The sequence below is a fragment of the Haematobia irritans genome, chromosome 5, assembly GCF_050003625.1.
Source record: "Haematobia irritans isolate KBUSLIRL chromosome 5, ASM5000362v1, whole genome shotgun sequence".
In the NCBI taxonomy this organism is placed as follows: Eukaryota; Metazoa; Arthropoda; class Insecta; order Diptera; family Muscidae; genus Haematobia; species Haematobia irritans.
Genome location: NC_134401.1, coordinates 130,212,152 through 130,229,963, shown reverse-complemented (window position 1 = coordinate 130,229,963; position 17,812 = coordinate 130,212,152). Strand labels below are relative to the sequence as shown.

The window sequence follows — 17,812 nt, the reverse complement described above, 5'->3', positions numbered from 1 at the left end:
GAAGTAGATTTTGGAAAAAACGTGGAGTAGATTGAATAAAATTGAAGTAGCGTACATTTTTGAAAACACAATAGAATTCATTTTATTATACCCTCCATCATAGGATGGGGGTATATTAACTTTGTCATTCCGTTTGTAACACATCGAAATATTGCTCTAAGACACCATAAAGTATTCTGGGTCGTGGTGAAATTCTGAGTCGATCTGAGCATGTCCATCCGTCCGTCCGTCTGTTGAAATCACTCTAACTTCCGAACGAAAGAAGCTATCGACTTGAAACTTGGCACAAGTAGTTGTTATTGATGTAGGTCGGATGGTATTGCAAATGGGCCATATCGGTCCACTTACGTATAGCCCCCATATAAACGGACCCCCAAATTTGGCTTGCGGGGACTCTAAGAGAAGCAAATTTCATCCGATCCAGCTGAAATTTGGTACATGGTTTCAGCATATGATCTCTAACAACCATGCAAAAATTGGTCTACATCGGTCCATAATTATATATAGCCCCCATATAAACTGATCCCCCGATTTGGCTTTCGGAGCCTCTAAGAGAATCAAATTTAATCCGATCCGGCTGAAATTTGGTACATGGTGTAAGTATATGGTCTCTAAAAACTATGCAAAATTCGGTCCACATTGTTAATAGTACACCCAATAAACACAGGATGAGCGTTTTTCAAATGCAACACCTCTTCAGTTTGAGGGTAAATATAATTTTCAACATAAATTCAACTTGACTTGAAAAAGCTCATCTTCAATACATCTTCAAGTTGTTTGCGAATTACAACCAATTTGGCAAAATGTTGACGAAAACTTTGAAAATGTGTTGTAGATAATTGGAGAAAACGTTGACAAAACACTACCCTGAAATGCAACGAAAAAACCACATGGTTTTCAATACTACTTTGGACAACAAAGTTCGTGGAAGAAATACAAAAATGTGGAAATTTTTTAATAATCAATTGAAATTGCTTATAATAATTGGTAAGTAAAACTAAAACACGAAATGAAAACTTTAAGGAAGTCACTAAACTCAACTCTCTTTGCAGAAGACTAAAATATTTGGATGCTGATTCTTGGACACATTAAGAGGCTGGCCGATGAACAATGGTAGTGGCTTATCGAGAAGAGAAAGTTTCCATAAATCAAAGTGCAACCAAAAAAACTTGGTATTTATGCTTTTCCATATCAACAACTACTGGATGATAATTCGCATCACATCGATAGTTTAATTTACATCGCATAATCGGTTTAATTTGTTATTTTGTGAATTGAAATTGCTGGAAATTTATTCAAATTATCTGGTCATCAAGTTCCTGAAAATTGCCAGTATTTTAATAACAATTTTGTAACACCAACGTTCTTGAGGAAATCACGAAGTACGTGGTCAGTTGGAAGAAATAAAAATTGGTAAGTCAAAATAAAAAGTGAAATGAAAACATAATGGAAATCACAAAACTCGATTGTTTTGCAGAAAACTAAAATCATTGGATGGTATATTCTTGGAAGATGTTGGCCGATGAAAAACCGATGATGGGAACGACAAAGAAAAGTTTTCAGAAAACTTACAAAGTGCAATCAATTAAACCAAAGTGCAACAATTCCTATATCAAGAACTTCTGGAAGAAAATGTGCATTACATCAATTTACATCCCGTCATCAGTTTGATATTTTGTGATTTCCTCTTGCTGGAATCTATTCTAACAAACAAGCCAGCAAGTTCCTCGATAGTAATTATTTCAAATTGCCAGCATATTAATGACACCAACATTATGGAGGAAATGGAATTATACATGTAAAAATGTTTAAGATATTTAAAGTTGTATTCATAGTTTTATTTATTAATACTTTTAATAAGATAATTACATTTTGATTGGTATTATATTATTATTTTTATATATTATTAATGTTATTTTTAAGATTATTATATTTGTTAACGAAAAAAATAATAAAATTTACAAAATCCCTAGAAATTTAATATTGACTTTCAGTTAGAACTAGGACTGACTTTCATACAAATTGTGGTTTGAAAGTATTCGCAACAATGGTAATTTTTTATTTTTCTCACATTGAAAACTGTTTGAGAAATTATTGAGTAGCGATGCATTTCAATTTGAGGATTACAATTGAGAAGTTATTGCTATTGTGTTGAATTTTACTGTTGAGGGTAATGTCTGTTTTTTGTTGAGAACGCGATTTTCTCAACAATTTCTCAACTTGAATATTACCCTAATCCTTTGAAAAAATGTTTGAAAAATTATTGAATTTTAGTATTTTTCAAACGTTTGTGTTTATTGGGCAATGATTAAAACCTCTATGTTCATCGTAATTAAAGGAATAGGAAAAACAATTAGGTAATATGGGGAAAAATTTTAAAATTTGAAACAGAACAAAAAGTGAAGTAGATTTTTGGAAGAAGGAGTGACGAAGTAAATTTTGTGAAAATGAAGCAAAATACTTCGATTGAAGTAGTAGCGGCAGCACTGCTAAGTCTGTTGTGTTTTGAGAAGGGGGGAGGGGGTCCTCAATTAACTTGTATGGAAATGGAAACACAAACTCACTCTCCACAATTTGTGGGGGCTCTCTTAAGCCTGTTGCTTAAATTAGGAGAGCGGATGTCAACCAACTAACTCGTAAGCAAATGGAAACGGAAACTCACTCTCCAAAATTTGTAGAGATTCTCTTAAACCTATTGATTAAATCAAGAGAGTGGATATCAATAAATTGACTAGTAAATCAAATGGAAAAGAAAACACACTCTTCATAATTTATGCATATTCTCTTAAATCTTATACAATGAAATGGCAAATTTATACATGTGAAGATGTATTAAAAATTTCCAAGATAACGAAAAAATCGCACACTTCAAATAAAAGATTTATTTTTTACTTTCACTCAAAAAACAAACAAAAAAACTAAACCCTCTGCTTCCCTAAGCCATTAATTTTTTCGCATTTTTATTTTGTTTTTAGCATTTTTTGCATTATTTTAATGCCTATTTAGCTGCAAATTTTTTAAAGATCTCGTCACACTTGTGAGTTTTTATTTCCATTTGCTTACGATTTACATTTACCCACCGGATTCAAACAACAGGTTTATTAATTGTCTTTTGGCAAACAGTGTTACCAGTATTTTTCTGGCTCTTGTCCCCAAATTAGAAAGCTTTCGTCCCCAAAAGTTCCCAATATAAATTAAAATTCCTCATAATAATCCCAAAATAAATTTTTGACAAGTTTTTATGAAAATATTTAAAAAATTTATTGAAAAATATATATATTTTTTCTAAAATCAGCTTGCGAGCTGCAATAAGATCAATTTTTCGAAATACAACACCTGGAGACAAATGATGGTCTTCCCCATGCTCGAGAGATTAAAATGGAAGTTGGGTCACCACACTGAAAAAAATATTGTCGTGAGGCTTTATTTTTGATGTCCTTAAAAAACGAATGCAAAGTTTGATTAGCATAAAAGACTCATTTCCTTGCCCAAAAGTCGATAAGCTTTTCAAAGAAGTCACTTTTTCCTTATAATTAAGTGATTCGACTTAAAGGGTATCTTTATATGAAAGAAAATTTAGTTTCACTAAGGTCAGCTTGGCTTTAATAAGTCTGAAAAATTCTTTAAATTTTCTTAAATCGTCTTTAGGGTTGTTGACTTTAAATAAATAAATAAAATAAATGCAATGTTTTCCAATACTTTATTTTAAAGACGTTTTTTTCTTGAAACATAGCATAAGTTGTCGTTAACACTTTTCAAAGGATTTTGATAGCACATGAAGAAAAAATACAAAATCGTAAAGCTCGGATTGAAAATAAAGAGAATTGCTTCTTAATCTTGCATCAATTCTCCGAAATTCTTATCTAAAATTTGCTTTTAAATGCCCAAGTAATAAAATTGAGTTGTAGATCAGTATGGAGGTAATCTATATATGTAGGATATATTGTCCAAACCAGTTAGGGACACTGATGATGGGGCAACATTTGGGCCCGAGTGCTCACGAAATAATTTCACAATTGCAGAAAAATATATAAGCCAAGTTGAGTAAAATTATAAAAAAATTATAAAAATTATAAAATTATAAAATGCGACACTCTTTTGTATGCAGTGGGATAAAGAGGAACTAAGTTTTCTTTTTTTTTTAATATGAAGGATTCGCTGTTCTTCTTTTTAAAAATATATAAATAAAAACAATTTCATGTAAACCCGATTTATTATTCTAAACTGATTTCGAAAAAATTCCCAAATTTATGAAAATTCACCAACGAATCCCCAAGTCCAACTCAAATTTAGTAGTAAAGTAGTTTTTTTTTACTATATTGCTTTTTGGAATAATCTAAGTGCTACCATTGCCATTGTTCATTTCTTTGAAATCTTAGTATAAATTATAGTACAGTCCCATCTTTTATTGGAAGTGTGCGATTTTTTCTTTAGCATGGAGATTTTTAATACATCTTCACATGTACACATTTGCCATTTCATTGTGTAAGGTTTAAGAGAATGTGCATAAATTATGGAGAGTGTGTTTTCTTTTCCATTTGATTTACTAGTCATTTTATTGATATCCACTCTCTTCATTTAATAAATAGGTTTAAGAGAGTCTCTACAAATTTTGGAGAGTGAATTTCCGTTTCCATTTGTTTACGAATTAGCTTGTTGACATCCGCTCTCACAATTTAAGCAACAGGCTTAAGAGAGCCCCCGCAAATTGTGGAGAGTGAGTTTGTGTTTCCATTTGCATACAAGTTATTTGATGACCCCCCCACCCCTGCTCTATCAACAGACTTAGTAAATTTATTTTTTGCAAACTAATAGTTTTAGTTCGCGTTCTGCTCTTTCGGTGTTCGGTTGTCGGTTCGGTGATGCGTAGTTATGCTTCGATCGTTTTATGTATGCGTTAAGTTTCGTATTTAACTTGATCTGAAATGTGTGTGTGTGAATAACTGTTCTATTTAATGTTGTATTAACAATGACTAATGAGCATTAAGGCTAAAAACAATACAGATTACCAGAATGTCAGTGTAAAGTAAAGGTAAATTGATTTAAAAATTTCTAATTATAAGGGGAATATTTTCTTGTATGTTATTATGCAATAAAATATTTTTTGTTGAATTGCCTTTGGAATAACCTAAGCGGTACCATTGCCATGGTTCATTTCTTTGCATTGTTATTGTGGTACAGTCTCTGTTTTTATTGAAAGTGTGCGATGTTTTTCTTGTTGCGTTGAGTACCATTTAATTTTTATCCTAATGTATTGGGGATTTTCAATTTATCTTCACATGTATACATTTACCATGTCATTGTGTAAGTAAGCTCCGACTTGTGTTAAGGAATAAATATCCCTTCAGGTTTTTGGTGCCAATTGACCCCTATTTCCAAACGGTTGGGATTTTATACTGGTCACGGGGCGGGTTCTAGTTAGCCTGTTGATAGCCACTTCATGCATTTGTCTTTAGAACACAATGAACCCATCCACTAACCGGTTTAAATGTCTCTATCATAAGGTTAATTAACACCTTTCTGGCCCTTTTGCATCCATAACAGGGACAGTTCTATTTTTAGATCTATTTTTTCAGGTATATTTTCCCTATATTTGTTAACTTTCTAAAAATATCACAAACATTTAAATTGACTTTTCGACGCTATGTGTTCAATGGCGTATGTGGCTGAGTGTGTTAAGGCGTTCTGTTATGTTATGCTGCCAGTAAACCCAGGTTCAAAACCGTCGGAGAGAAAAAGTGTTTCCAATTATAAAAATTAGATAATAAGAAAATAAAAGTAAAAAAAATATTGATAAAAATAACAAGTAAGGAAAGTCTAAAGTCGGGCAGGGCCGACTATATTATACCCTGCACCACTTTGTAGATCACATCCGTCAAATGTGTTGGGGGCTATATATAAAGGTTTGTCCCAAATACATACATTTAACTATCACTCGATCTGGACAGAATTTGATAGACTTCTACAAAATCTACAGACTCAAAATTTAAGTCGGCTAATGCACTAGGGTGGAACACAATGTTAGTAAAAAAATATGGGAAACATTTAAATCTGAAGTAATTTTAAAGAAACTTCGCAAAAGTTTATTTATGATTTATCGCTCGATATATATGTATTAGAAGTTTATGAAAATTAGAGTCATTTTTACAACTTTTCGACTAAGCAGTGGCGATTTTACAAGGAAAATGTTGGTATTTTGACCATTTTTGTCGAAATCAGAAAAACATATATATGGGAGCTATATCTAAATCTGAACCGATGTCAACCAAATTTGGCACGCATAGCTACAATGCTACAATGCTAACCTAACCTAACCTAAAATTTCAACTAAATCGGAGTTAAAAATTGGCCTCTGTGGTCATATGAGTGTAAATCGGGCGAAAGCTATATATGGGAGATATATCCAAATCTGAACCGATTTCAACCAAATTTGGCACGCATAGTTACAATGCTAATTCTACTCCCTATGCAAAATTTCAACTACATCAGAGCAAAAAGTTGGCCTCTGTGGGCAAATGAGTGTAAATCGGGCGAAAGCTATATATGGGAGCTATATCTAAATCTGAACCGATATTTGGCAAGTTTTTCCAGACTCATAAAATATTCGGATGTACGGAATTTGAGGAAGACCGGTTGATATACACGCCAATTATGGCCAGATTGGTGAAAAATATATATGGCAGCTATATCTAAATCTGAACCGACCCTATACCAAATTTTAGGACAATCGGACTAAAATTGCGAGCTGTACTTTGACCACAAAAATACACCAACAGACAGACAGACAGACGGACATCGCTAAATTGACTCAGAATTTAATTCTAAGCCGATCCGTATACTAAAAGGTTGGTCTATGATTATTCCTTCTTGGCGTTACATACAAATGCACAAACTTATTATACCCTGTACCACAGTAGTGGTGAAGGGTATAAAAAGTAAAATTGGTGGAAAAAAAATGTTTTTGGACTGTCCCTCTAACATGTCTATTTGAACAGGTTATTTGATGGGTTGAAAACAACCGGTTAGAGGATTGATTTCTAACTTTATGGGGGTCAATTGACCCTTCCTATGACAACCCCATGTTAATTTCACCGGTCCCCTAACCGATTAAATTAGCTGTACCGGTTATAAAGGACAAGTGAAACTACCGGTTTGGGACCAGTCCCGAGAACTGAAGGGGTATATCAGGGCTGATAACATGTTTGTACTTATTGAGTAAACAACTCTGCAACATACACACACAAATATAATTATTTTCTACGAAACTTAAGACCAACGAAAATTTCGTTTCCTTGAGAAGAAATTAATTTTTGGAATGTATTTGCACTATTGTCAAACTTCTTCAATTTCAAAATTGCATTCGCAAATCCTACTGCCAAGTTAATTTAAATTTTTTTTTAAAACAAAAACAAATTTTCTTTATATGGTGAGAAATGATAACGATGCCATTCCAGGAAAATTTTGAGATGAATATCCTCAATTTAAAGAAAACATTTTTAAAAAGAATAAACTATTAAATATTTCTAATAATTAAAATTTATTTATTTGTAAAAGAAAAAAAACCTTAATGTTGTATTCTAAAATCGGGGTTAATTAATATGTAAATGCAGCTCTTGCTTCATGGAATAATCTAAGTGCTACCATTGCCATGGTTCATTTCTTTAAAATCTTAGTATAAATTATAGTACAGTCCCATCTTTTATTGGAAGTGTGGAGATTTTTAATACATCTTCACATGTACAAATTTGCCATTTCATTGTGTAAGGTTTAAGAGAATATGCATAAATTATTCCATTTGATTTACTAGTCAATTTATTGATATCCACTCTCTTGATCAAATCATTAGGTTTAAGAGAATCTCTACAAATTTTGGAGAGTGAGTTTCCGTTTCCATATGCTTACGAGTTGGTTGACATCCGCTCTCCTAATTTAAGCAACAAGCTTAAGAGAGTCCCAACAAATTGGGGAGAGTGAGTTTGTGTTTCCATTTGCATACAAGTTAATTGAGGACCCCTCCCCCCTTCTCAAAACACAACAGACTTAGTAAATTTATTTTTTGCAAGCTAATAGTTTTAGTTCGCGTTCTACTCTTTCGGTGTTCGGTTGTCGGTTCGGCGATGCGTAGTTATGCTTCGATCGTTTTATGTATGCATTTAGTTTTATATTTAACTTGATCTCAAATGTGTGTGAATAACTGTTCTATTTAATGTTGTATTAACAATGACTAATGAACATTAAGGCTAAAAACAATACAGATTACCAGAATGTCAGAGTAAAGTAAAGGTAAATTGATTTAAAAATTTCTAATTATAAGGGGAATATTTTCTTGTATGTTATTATGCAATAAAATATTTTTTGTTGAATTGCCTTTGGAATAACCTAAGCGGTACCATTGCCATGGTTCATTTCTTTGCATTGTTATTATGGTACAGTCTCAGTTTTTATTGAAAGTGTGCGATGTTTTTCTTGTTGCGTTGAGTACCATTTAATTTTTATCCTAATGTATTGGGGATTTTCAATTTATCTTCACATGTATACATTTACCATGTCATTGTGTAAGTAAGTTCCGACTTGTGTTAAGGAATAAATATCCCTTCAGTTTTTTGGTGCCAATTGACCCCTATTTCCAAGCAGTTGGCATATAATATTTTTAAAAAATTGAGAAAAAAATTGTTTTGGACTGTCTCTCTAACATGTCTAATTGATGGGTTGAAAACAACCGGTTAGAGGATTGGTTTGTATCTATGTGGGGGTCAGTTGACCCTTCCTATGACAACCCCATGTTAATTTCACCGGTCACCTAACCGATTAAAGTAGCTGCACCGGTTATAAAGGACAAGTGAAACGACCGGTTTGGGACCAGTCCCGAGAACTGAAGGGGTAAATCGGTTCAGATTTAGATATAGCTCCCATACATATAACCTTCGTCGGATTTGCACATATATGGCCTCAAAAGCCAGATTTTTGCACTGATTTAGATATAGCTCCCATATATATGTATGCCTGATTTGAGAAAATATGGTAGAATGTTTCATATTTTACACCCATTGTTTTTTCCCTTCAATTAACTTGATATTTTACACAGAGAATAGAAAGCTTAGCTATGCCAAGCATGATAAAGGGTGATACGGTCAAAAATTGGTCAAGGGAAAACGCGTGTAAATCGGTGAAATCGTTTATTTAAAAAATCAAATTAAATTTCGTTTTCAAGTTCAATTAGTATAAAATTCAGGAAAAATATTCAGTTAGGCTTTCGCTTTTCCAAATCCGAATTGCCGGGCCTCACGCTTGACACCTGCCATCAGATTTTGTACAGCCACCTTGTCCACCTTCTTCGCCGCAGAAAGCCAGTTTGCCTTGAACTGCTGCTCGTCCTTAGCAGTTTTTTTGGTCTTCTTTAGGTTCCGCTTGACAATAGCCCAGTATTTCTCAATTGGGCGGAGCTCTGGCGTGTTGGGAGGGTTCTTGTTCTTGGGAACCACCTGCACGTTGTTGGCGGCGTACCACTCCATGGCCTTTTTACCGTAATGGCAAGATGCCAGATGCGGCCAAAACAGTACGGAACAACCGTGTTTCTTCAGGAAAGGCAGCAGACGTTGATTCAAACACTCTTTCACGTAAATTTCTTGGTTGACAGTCCCGGAAGCTATGAAAATGCTGCTTTTCAAGCCACAGGTACAGATGGCTTGCAAACCAGATATTTCTTTGCGAACTTTGACTGTTTTATGTGCTTGAAAATATCTGCTACCTTTCCCCTTCCTTTTGCCGTATAAAGCTCCTGTCCCGGAAGCTGCTTGTGGTCGGCTTTGACGTAGGTTTCGTCGTCCATTACCACGCAGTCAAACTTCGTCAGCATCGTCGTGTACAGCCTCCGGGATCGCGCTTTGGCCGTCGTATTTTGTTTATCATCGCGATTTGGAGTCACTACCTTCTTGTAAGTCGATAGTCCGGCTCGTTTTTTGGCTCGATGCACGGTTGTAGACGATACACCCAGCTTATCTGCGGCATCTCGGGGAGAGAGAGGTTAGGGTTTCGCTTGAAACTACCGGCAACTCTCTTTGTCGTCTCAGCGGCTTCCGGTTTTCGATTTCCCCCCGATCCAGACTTCCTGGCTGTCGACAAACGTTCCCCAAACACTTTAATTACATTTGTAACGGTTGATTTGGCAACTTTTAGCGATTTTGCCAGCTTTGCGTGCGAGTAGCTCGGATTTTCGCGATGCGCGAGCAAAATTTTGATACGCTGCTCTTCTTGCTTGGACGTCATTTTGACAACTGAAGAGTGAATTTCAAAATCAAAACAGGAGCACCATTCTACACACACACCTTCAAAATGAGGGGTGTTCAGGGTTTTTAAATGCAAAATTGAAAGAAATACGTCAAGTTTATATTGACCAAATTTTGACCGTATCACCCTTTATCTGTAAGATTCCTCCTTGCTGAACTTTTGGCCATATTGAAAATATTTGACTGTATCTGAACATATCACACCCAAATTTCTCTCCATGTTAACTAGACGACTGCATAATATTTTCCATGCCAAAGACAACGATAGTAACTCGCCGTTTTGACCTCTCATACCGATACATCATCAATTCACAAGGATAATTTCATTTCACAGTGAGTTCAACACACTCCTACATACCTCTGTCATTGGTGTTTGATACATTTTTACATAATTTACTTTGGCATGTTTTGCATCATCTTCTGTGTATTATTGGAATATCCGGTGACATTATGAATTTCAGTTGCATTCTTCCATGAAGCAGTGGCTGAAGGCGGAGACTGGGGTAAGGGAGTCAAAGGAAGACAATATAAGAATTTGCCAACGCTTGGCCCACCGCATTGTTGAAGTCAACTTCACAATCAATTGTCTGTAGTATGGAAATTTGCTTAAGTAAGCCACATAATGGGTATAGCAATTTGCCAATTTTATCAGACAGAGATTTTGATGGATTATATTTGCATACAACTATGGAGAAAAAATTCTACCTCGGGGGATTTATATTTGGGGAAAGTAGAAAAGAATAATTATTTTGTTATACATTTTTTTCTCTCTTTTTTTGGATTATAATTTGATTTTTATACACACATCAACAAAGCAGAACAATTAGCATTGAGTAGTCTATAGAATACATGAAACCGACTGTGATATTTTTATATGCAGTTATATTTTTGAAATAAGTATTATTTAAACTTTAGAACGATTTTGAAATTCTCAAGCCTACACTGAACAAAATATTTACGTGATATTAAAGATTATGCAACCTAAATTTTAGGATGCGCAATTTACAAACTATTAAGGACAAATTTCTTTAAAATAATGAAATTTTAATTAAAATAAAGTTTACAAACTTTGCTTCAAAAATTTAGGACGCAAAGCTAATTTTCCTTAAAGTAAAGAAACCCATTTTTGATTTAAAGAAATTGTCCCTAAATTAACTGAAATATTGAAACTTTAAATTTAAGACAAAAACGATTCAAACATAGACTAAGGCTTATTTTGAGGATTTAGCGTCTTTGGTTTAAAGTTTTTTTTTTTTTTTGAATTAAGAAAATATTGTTTACTTTGAAGTATCCGTTATAATTTGGATTTTTAAACTGGCATTTGTTTGTGGGTGAATGGCTTTACTATCCAAAAACAAGTATATAAGACCGTAAGTTCGGCCAGGCCGAATCTTATGTACCCTCCACCATGGATTGCGTAGAAACTTCTTCTGAAGACTGTCACCCACAAACTTCTTAACATCGTTTTCTAAATTGTTAGTCCATACGTGGTATATATTAGACAAAAAAGGCATGTATAGGTAAGTCCACAAATAATTACACATCGATATGGACTTTTACACGGTACGTAGGAAGCCAGAATTCAAATATGGAGGTCGCTTATATTAGGGCTACATACAATTATGAATTTGATATGGACCAATTTTTGTGTGATTGGGTATCGATTTATCTGAGGGCTATATATAACTATAGACCGATATGGACCTAATTAGGCATGTTTGTTAACGGCCATATACTGGCACAATCTACCAAATTTCAACTGACTCGGATGAAATTTGCTACTCCAAGAGGTTCCAAAACCAAATCTCGGGATCGGTTTATATGGGGGCTATATATGATTATGGACTGATATGGACCGCTTTTGGAATGGTTGTTAAATATCATAAAGTAAAATCACGTACCAAATTTCAATCAGATCGGATGAATTTTGCTTTTCCAAAAGGCACCGGAGGTCAAATCTGGGGTTTCAATGGGGGCTATATATAATTATGGTCTGGTATGAACCAATTCATGCATGGTTGTTGGATATTATATACTAACATCACGTACCAAATTTCAACCGAATCGGATGAATTTTGCTCTTCCAAGGGGCTCCGGAGGTCAAATCTGGGGATCGGTTTATATGGGGGCTATATATAATTATGGACCGATTTCGACCAATTTTTGCATGGGTGTTTGAGGCCATATATTAACACCACGTACCTAATTTCAACCGAATCGGATGAATTTTGCTCTTCCAAGGGGCTCCTGAGGTCAAATCTGGGGATCGGTTTATATGAGGGTTATATATAATTATAGACCGATTTCGACCAATTTTTGCATGGTTGATAAAGACCATATACTAACACTATGTACCAAGTTTCAGCCGGATTGGATGAAATTTGCATCTCTTAGAGGCTCCGCAAGCCAAATCGTGGGATCGGTTTATATGGGGGCTATATATAATTATAGACCGATTTGGTTCAATTTTTGCACGGCTGATAAAGACCATATACTAACACTATGTACCAAGTTTCAGCCGGATCGGATGAAATTTGCATCTCTTAGGGGCTCCGCAAGCCAAATCGTGGGATCGGTTTATATGGGGGCTATATATAATTATAGACCGATGTGGACCAATTTTTGCATGGTTGTTAGAGACCATATAATAACACCATGTACCAAATTTCAGCCGGATCGGATGAAATTTGCTTCTCTTAGAAGGCCTGCAAGCCAAATTTGGGGGTCCGTTTATATGGGGGTTATACGTAAAAGTGGACCGATATGGCCCATTTTCAATACCATCCGACCTACATCAATAACAACTACTTGTGCCAAGTTTCAAGTCGATAGCATGTTTCGTTCGAAAGTTAGTGTGATTTCAACGGACGGACGGACGGACGTGCTCAGATCGACTCAGAATTTCACCACGACCAAGAATATATGTACTTTATGGGGTCTTAAAGCAATATTTCGATGTGTTACAAACGGAATGACAAAGTTAATATACCCCCATCCTATGGTGGAGGGTATAAAAAAGAGAATGGGAATTCCATAAATGAGATCTGTATCCTATTTTTAATTTTATTGATCCTAGATTTAAAGCTTACATAGGTCCCTAAAAATGTCTTTATTTTAAAGAAGCCATATCTTTGGCCTGGAATCAATACCACAATCCTTATGGGAGGGGTTAATCGTAATATCTCCACCTGTATACGTTTAGATATGGAACGAAAAAGTATGAAATTTTTGTAATTTTGTGTATATACTGAATTTTATAATAAAATACCACAAATGACCTTTTCATAACAATCTTGAGGTAGATTTGAAGAAAAACAACTGAAGAAAGTTCTAGATAGGGCTGGGCCGCTTATATAATTCCATCAGTTGATGAGGTTCATCACAGAAAATTTATATCTTCTAGCGAAAAAGCGAACACAGAAGGTTTAGATTTTGTGGTGTATATTTATTGAATAGCCACTTTCCCTTCGGGGTCGATATTGGCGGGGTAGTCTATACTGAACGGTTTTCGATAACTCTCCTGCAGGATATCATGGCTGGCTCGTCATTGGATTAGGACGATGAACAACAAGTAGACCACAGAGTCAGACACACTTTGTGTGTTGAGGTAACCTAGTCGTTCCTCGCTTGTATAGGGTGGCTGTTTTTTTATTTTATTGTTCAAAATCAAAAAATACGGAAATAACGTCAAAGCTTAGAATCAGCTTTGATTTGAACCAACCATGATTAAAATCTACAGTTTGAAGGAAAATCCCCTTATATGAAAACGCTGCTTCAAACGGTCGACGAAGCCATTACACGCTGCACGAAAGTGGCTCTGCGGTATTTTGACTCATTCCCAGTCTCATTCAGTCTTGGTATAGGCAAACCTTGGTATCTCTTAGTACCAAGCTTTTGGATATAAGGTCATTGACCCCCAGAATATAATAACTTTGATGTGTATGATGGACCTAAATTCATTGATGTAAAGAAGAAAATTTGTTTACATTTTTATTCCAACGTTTCGTCAATACTTGTTGACTTCTTCCAGGGGATTTCGTACAATTAATTTCTCAAAATTTACATTTAAATGCTTATATCACAGTTTTTAAACAAAAATTTTGAACGGACAATCTAAATATAAAATTAAAATAGAAATGAAAACAAAACACAGTTTAAATTTAGTAACACAGTGAATTAAGATATCGCAACTCTGTAACTTGCTCTTTTTAATCGTTTCTCGAGAATTGCAAGGAATTCCTTTTAAATTTTTGCATCATTCTTCAAATATATGGTATAGCTTTGATTACCGATTGGCATTACACTTGGTAATTTCATTTCGACATTGAAAACCACTAAAATGTCTCCATTGCGTTCCAATTCTACCCATATCCCCATACAACCAAAGTGCAATAATGAGTGACTATTAATTCCCCACAAAAATTTTCCAAATATTTCACAAAATGCCAACAACTTTGGCAAGAGTCACAAAAGTTTGCCAAAGTCAAACTGACATCATTTGCGAATAGATTTCTTAATGAATCGTCTGACCGTCAGGTATGAACAATTTTGGGGACTTCAATTGGTTGTAATTTAAATGGTCTTTTGGAAAATAAGGACAAGCACGAACACACACAGCACATGCAATATCAAACAAATATAACATATATCGGTCGGGCTGAATGAACCCTTGTGAACCCTCCACCATGGATGGCGTAGAAAGTTCTACTAAGGTTTATTATCCACACTGAAAATATATTGTTTTAAGGCCAACGATGTCATGTCCTTAAAATTCGAATGCGAATTTTGCTTCGCATAGAAGACGCATTTATTTGATATAAAATTTTTTCCTTATCCAAAAGTCGATAAACTTTTCAATAAAGTCATAAAATCTTTGGAGCCGGTCATGATTAAAGGGTGATACGGTCAAAATTTGGTCAAGGGAAAATCTTTGGAACCGGTCATGATTAAAGGGTGATACGGTCAAAATTTGGTCAAGGGAAAACGCGTGTAAATCGGTGAAATCGTTTATTTAAAAAATCAAATTTTCTTTTCAAAAATCAAAATTTCTTTGTCAAGTTCAATTAGTATAAAATTCAGGAAAAACATTCAGTTAGGCTTTCGCTTTTCCAAATCCGAATTGCCGGGCCTCACGCTTGACACCTGCCATCAGATTTTGTACAGCCACCTTGTCCACCTTCTTCTTCAGAAAGCCAGTTTGCCTTGAACTGCTGCTCGTCCTTAGCAGATTTTTGGTCTTCTTTAGGTTCCGCTTGACAATAGCCCAGTATTTCTCAATTGGGTGGAGCTCTGGCGTGTTGGGAGGATTCTTGTCCTTGGGACCTGCACGTTGTTGGCGGCGTACCACTCCATGGCCTTTTTACCGTAATGGCAAGATGCCAAATCCGGCCAAAACAGTACGGAACAACCGTGTTTCTTCAGGAAAGGCAGCAGACGTTTATTCAAACACTCTTTCACGTAAATTTCTTGGTTGACAGTCCCGGAAGCTATGAAAATGCTGCTTTTCAAGCCACAGGTACAGATGGCTTGCCAAACCAGATATTTCTTTGCGAACTTTGACAGTTTTATGTGCTTGAAAATATCTGCTACCTTTCCCCTTCCTTTTGCCGTATAAAACTCCTCCCGGAAGCTGCTTGTAGTCGGCTTTGACGTAGGTTTCGTCGTAGGTTTCGTCGTAGGTTTCGTCGTCCATTACCACGCAGTCAAACTTCGTCTGCATCGTCGTGTACAGCCTCCGGGATCGCGCTTTGGCCGTCGTATTTTGTTTATCATCGCGATTTGGAGTCACTACCTTCTTGTAAGTTGATAGTCCGGCTCGTTTTTTGGCTCGATGCACGGTTGTAGACGATACACCCAGCTTATTTGCGGCATCTCGGAGAGAGAGAGGTTAGGGTTTCGCTTGAAACTACCGGCAACTCTCTTTGTCGTCTCAGCGGCTTCCGGTTTTCGATTTCCCCCCCAACCAGACTTCCTGGCTGTCGACAAACGTTCCCCAAACACTTTAATTACATTTGTAACGGTTGATTTGGCAACTTTTAGCGATTTTGCCAGCCAAATAATTACCAACCGATTTTATTAAACTTTCGCGCTAAATAGATGGCCAAATTTAAACAGGATCGAAAAAAAATTTGCTTCCTCAAGTACTTCCGGAAATGAAATGAGGGAATAGGTTTTTATCGGGGCTATATATAATTATGGACCGGTATGTATATATTTTTGCATACACCGAAAAAAATTCCACGAAAAATTATCCAATTAAAATTTTAATTGAGCTTTAAAAAATATTATTAAAAATTTGATTGAATCAACTAATTTTTTAATTGAAACTAAAATCAATCACAAAAATTGATAGTATCAATTATTTTTTTAATTGGATCAATTAATACTTTAATTGGCCTTCAATTGATTTTTTAATTGATACAATTAATTGATACTATTTCTGTCATTGAAAACATTTCAATAAAAAAATTAATTGGATCAATTAATTTCGTGATTGAATCAGAAAATAAATTTTTGTGTGTAGTTGTTAGATTCCATAACGTACAAATTTCAACCGGATCGGGTGATATTTGCTCCTCCAAGAGCAATGACCAATTTTTGTAAGTTTTTTTGTACACAACTAGCGTAACCCAGCCCGCCTCGCTGCGCCTCCCGAAACATATTTTCGTTAACTTATTTAACCATATCCTTCGATCTGAAAACAAATTTGAAAAGATTTGAACTCTTTTAAAGAATAGGGTCAGGGGAAGTCTGGCACAAAAACTGAATTACTAATTAACCACTCCATGGTTTTCACATACGTGTCCCGTACATTTCAAACAACCGAACTATTTGATTTTTCGTTTATATACAGAAATAGGGCGGCTATACAGATGTAAAACGACCGGCTTAACAAACGTTGGGTTAGGGGGTGTTGCCTTTCAACCAATTTTTTGTTTTTTAATTGTTTTGTATTCAAATCGTTGGAAAATTTTCTACATTTCATGTAAATTTCAAGCGTGTTTTATCAAGGGGAGGTATACTTCTCCTCAACATGCTGTCCAATAAATCGGAAAAAGTAAAAAGTACTAAAATTGACTATATTAACATTTGTTAAAGTGTTGAACACGGAGAACATGTCTTTAACAAACATATACCGGAAAATTAAGCACCCTCTACGTTGCCTGCCAACTTCATGTAAATTTAAGTTTTTTACTTAAAAAAGTCTGGCAGAAGCCTGTGAAAAAATCATAAAATTATATACCGAGTTCCCGCTTGACGACAATCTTTTACTTTCTATTTTCAAAAAATCGGACAAAAGGCAACCCCCTCCTTCGCTCCTTCCCGATCAGATATCGTAAATTTACGTAGCCTGTATTCATTTCACAAACTACTCAACTTCACTATTCCCCTTCCCTAACCAGACATCGAAAAATCATGTACCTTGTATAAATTTAATCATCTTCTCCCAATTTCAAGTAAATCGGAGAAGGTTAGATTTTGCTCTATTTTTTTTGTAAAGGGACGTAACTTTCTCTGCAAATTCC

General features: G+C 35.1%; 1 long non-coding RNA gene across 1 annotated transcript; it reads left to right on the top strand.

The window, feature by feature from the left end:
- The first annotated feature begins 679 nt into the window (after nt 1–679).
- LOC142240702 (uncharacterized) lies at nt 680–1,976 on the top strand. The gene is made up of 3 exons (XR_012723358.1): nt 680–987; nt 1,053–1,413; nt 1,478–1,976. It is a non-coding gene; the product is annotated as an uncharacterized LOC142240702 (long non-coding RNA).
- The last annotated feature ends 15,836 nt before the right edge of the window (nt 1,977–17,812 follow it).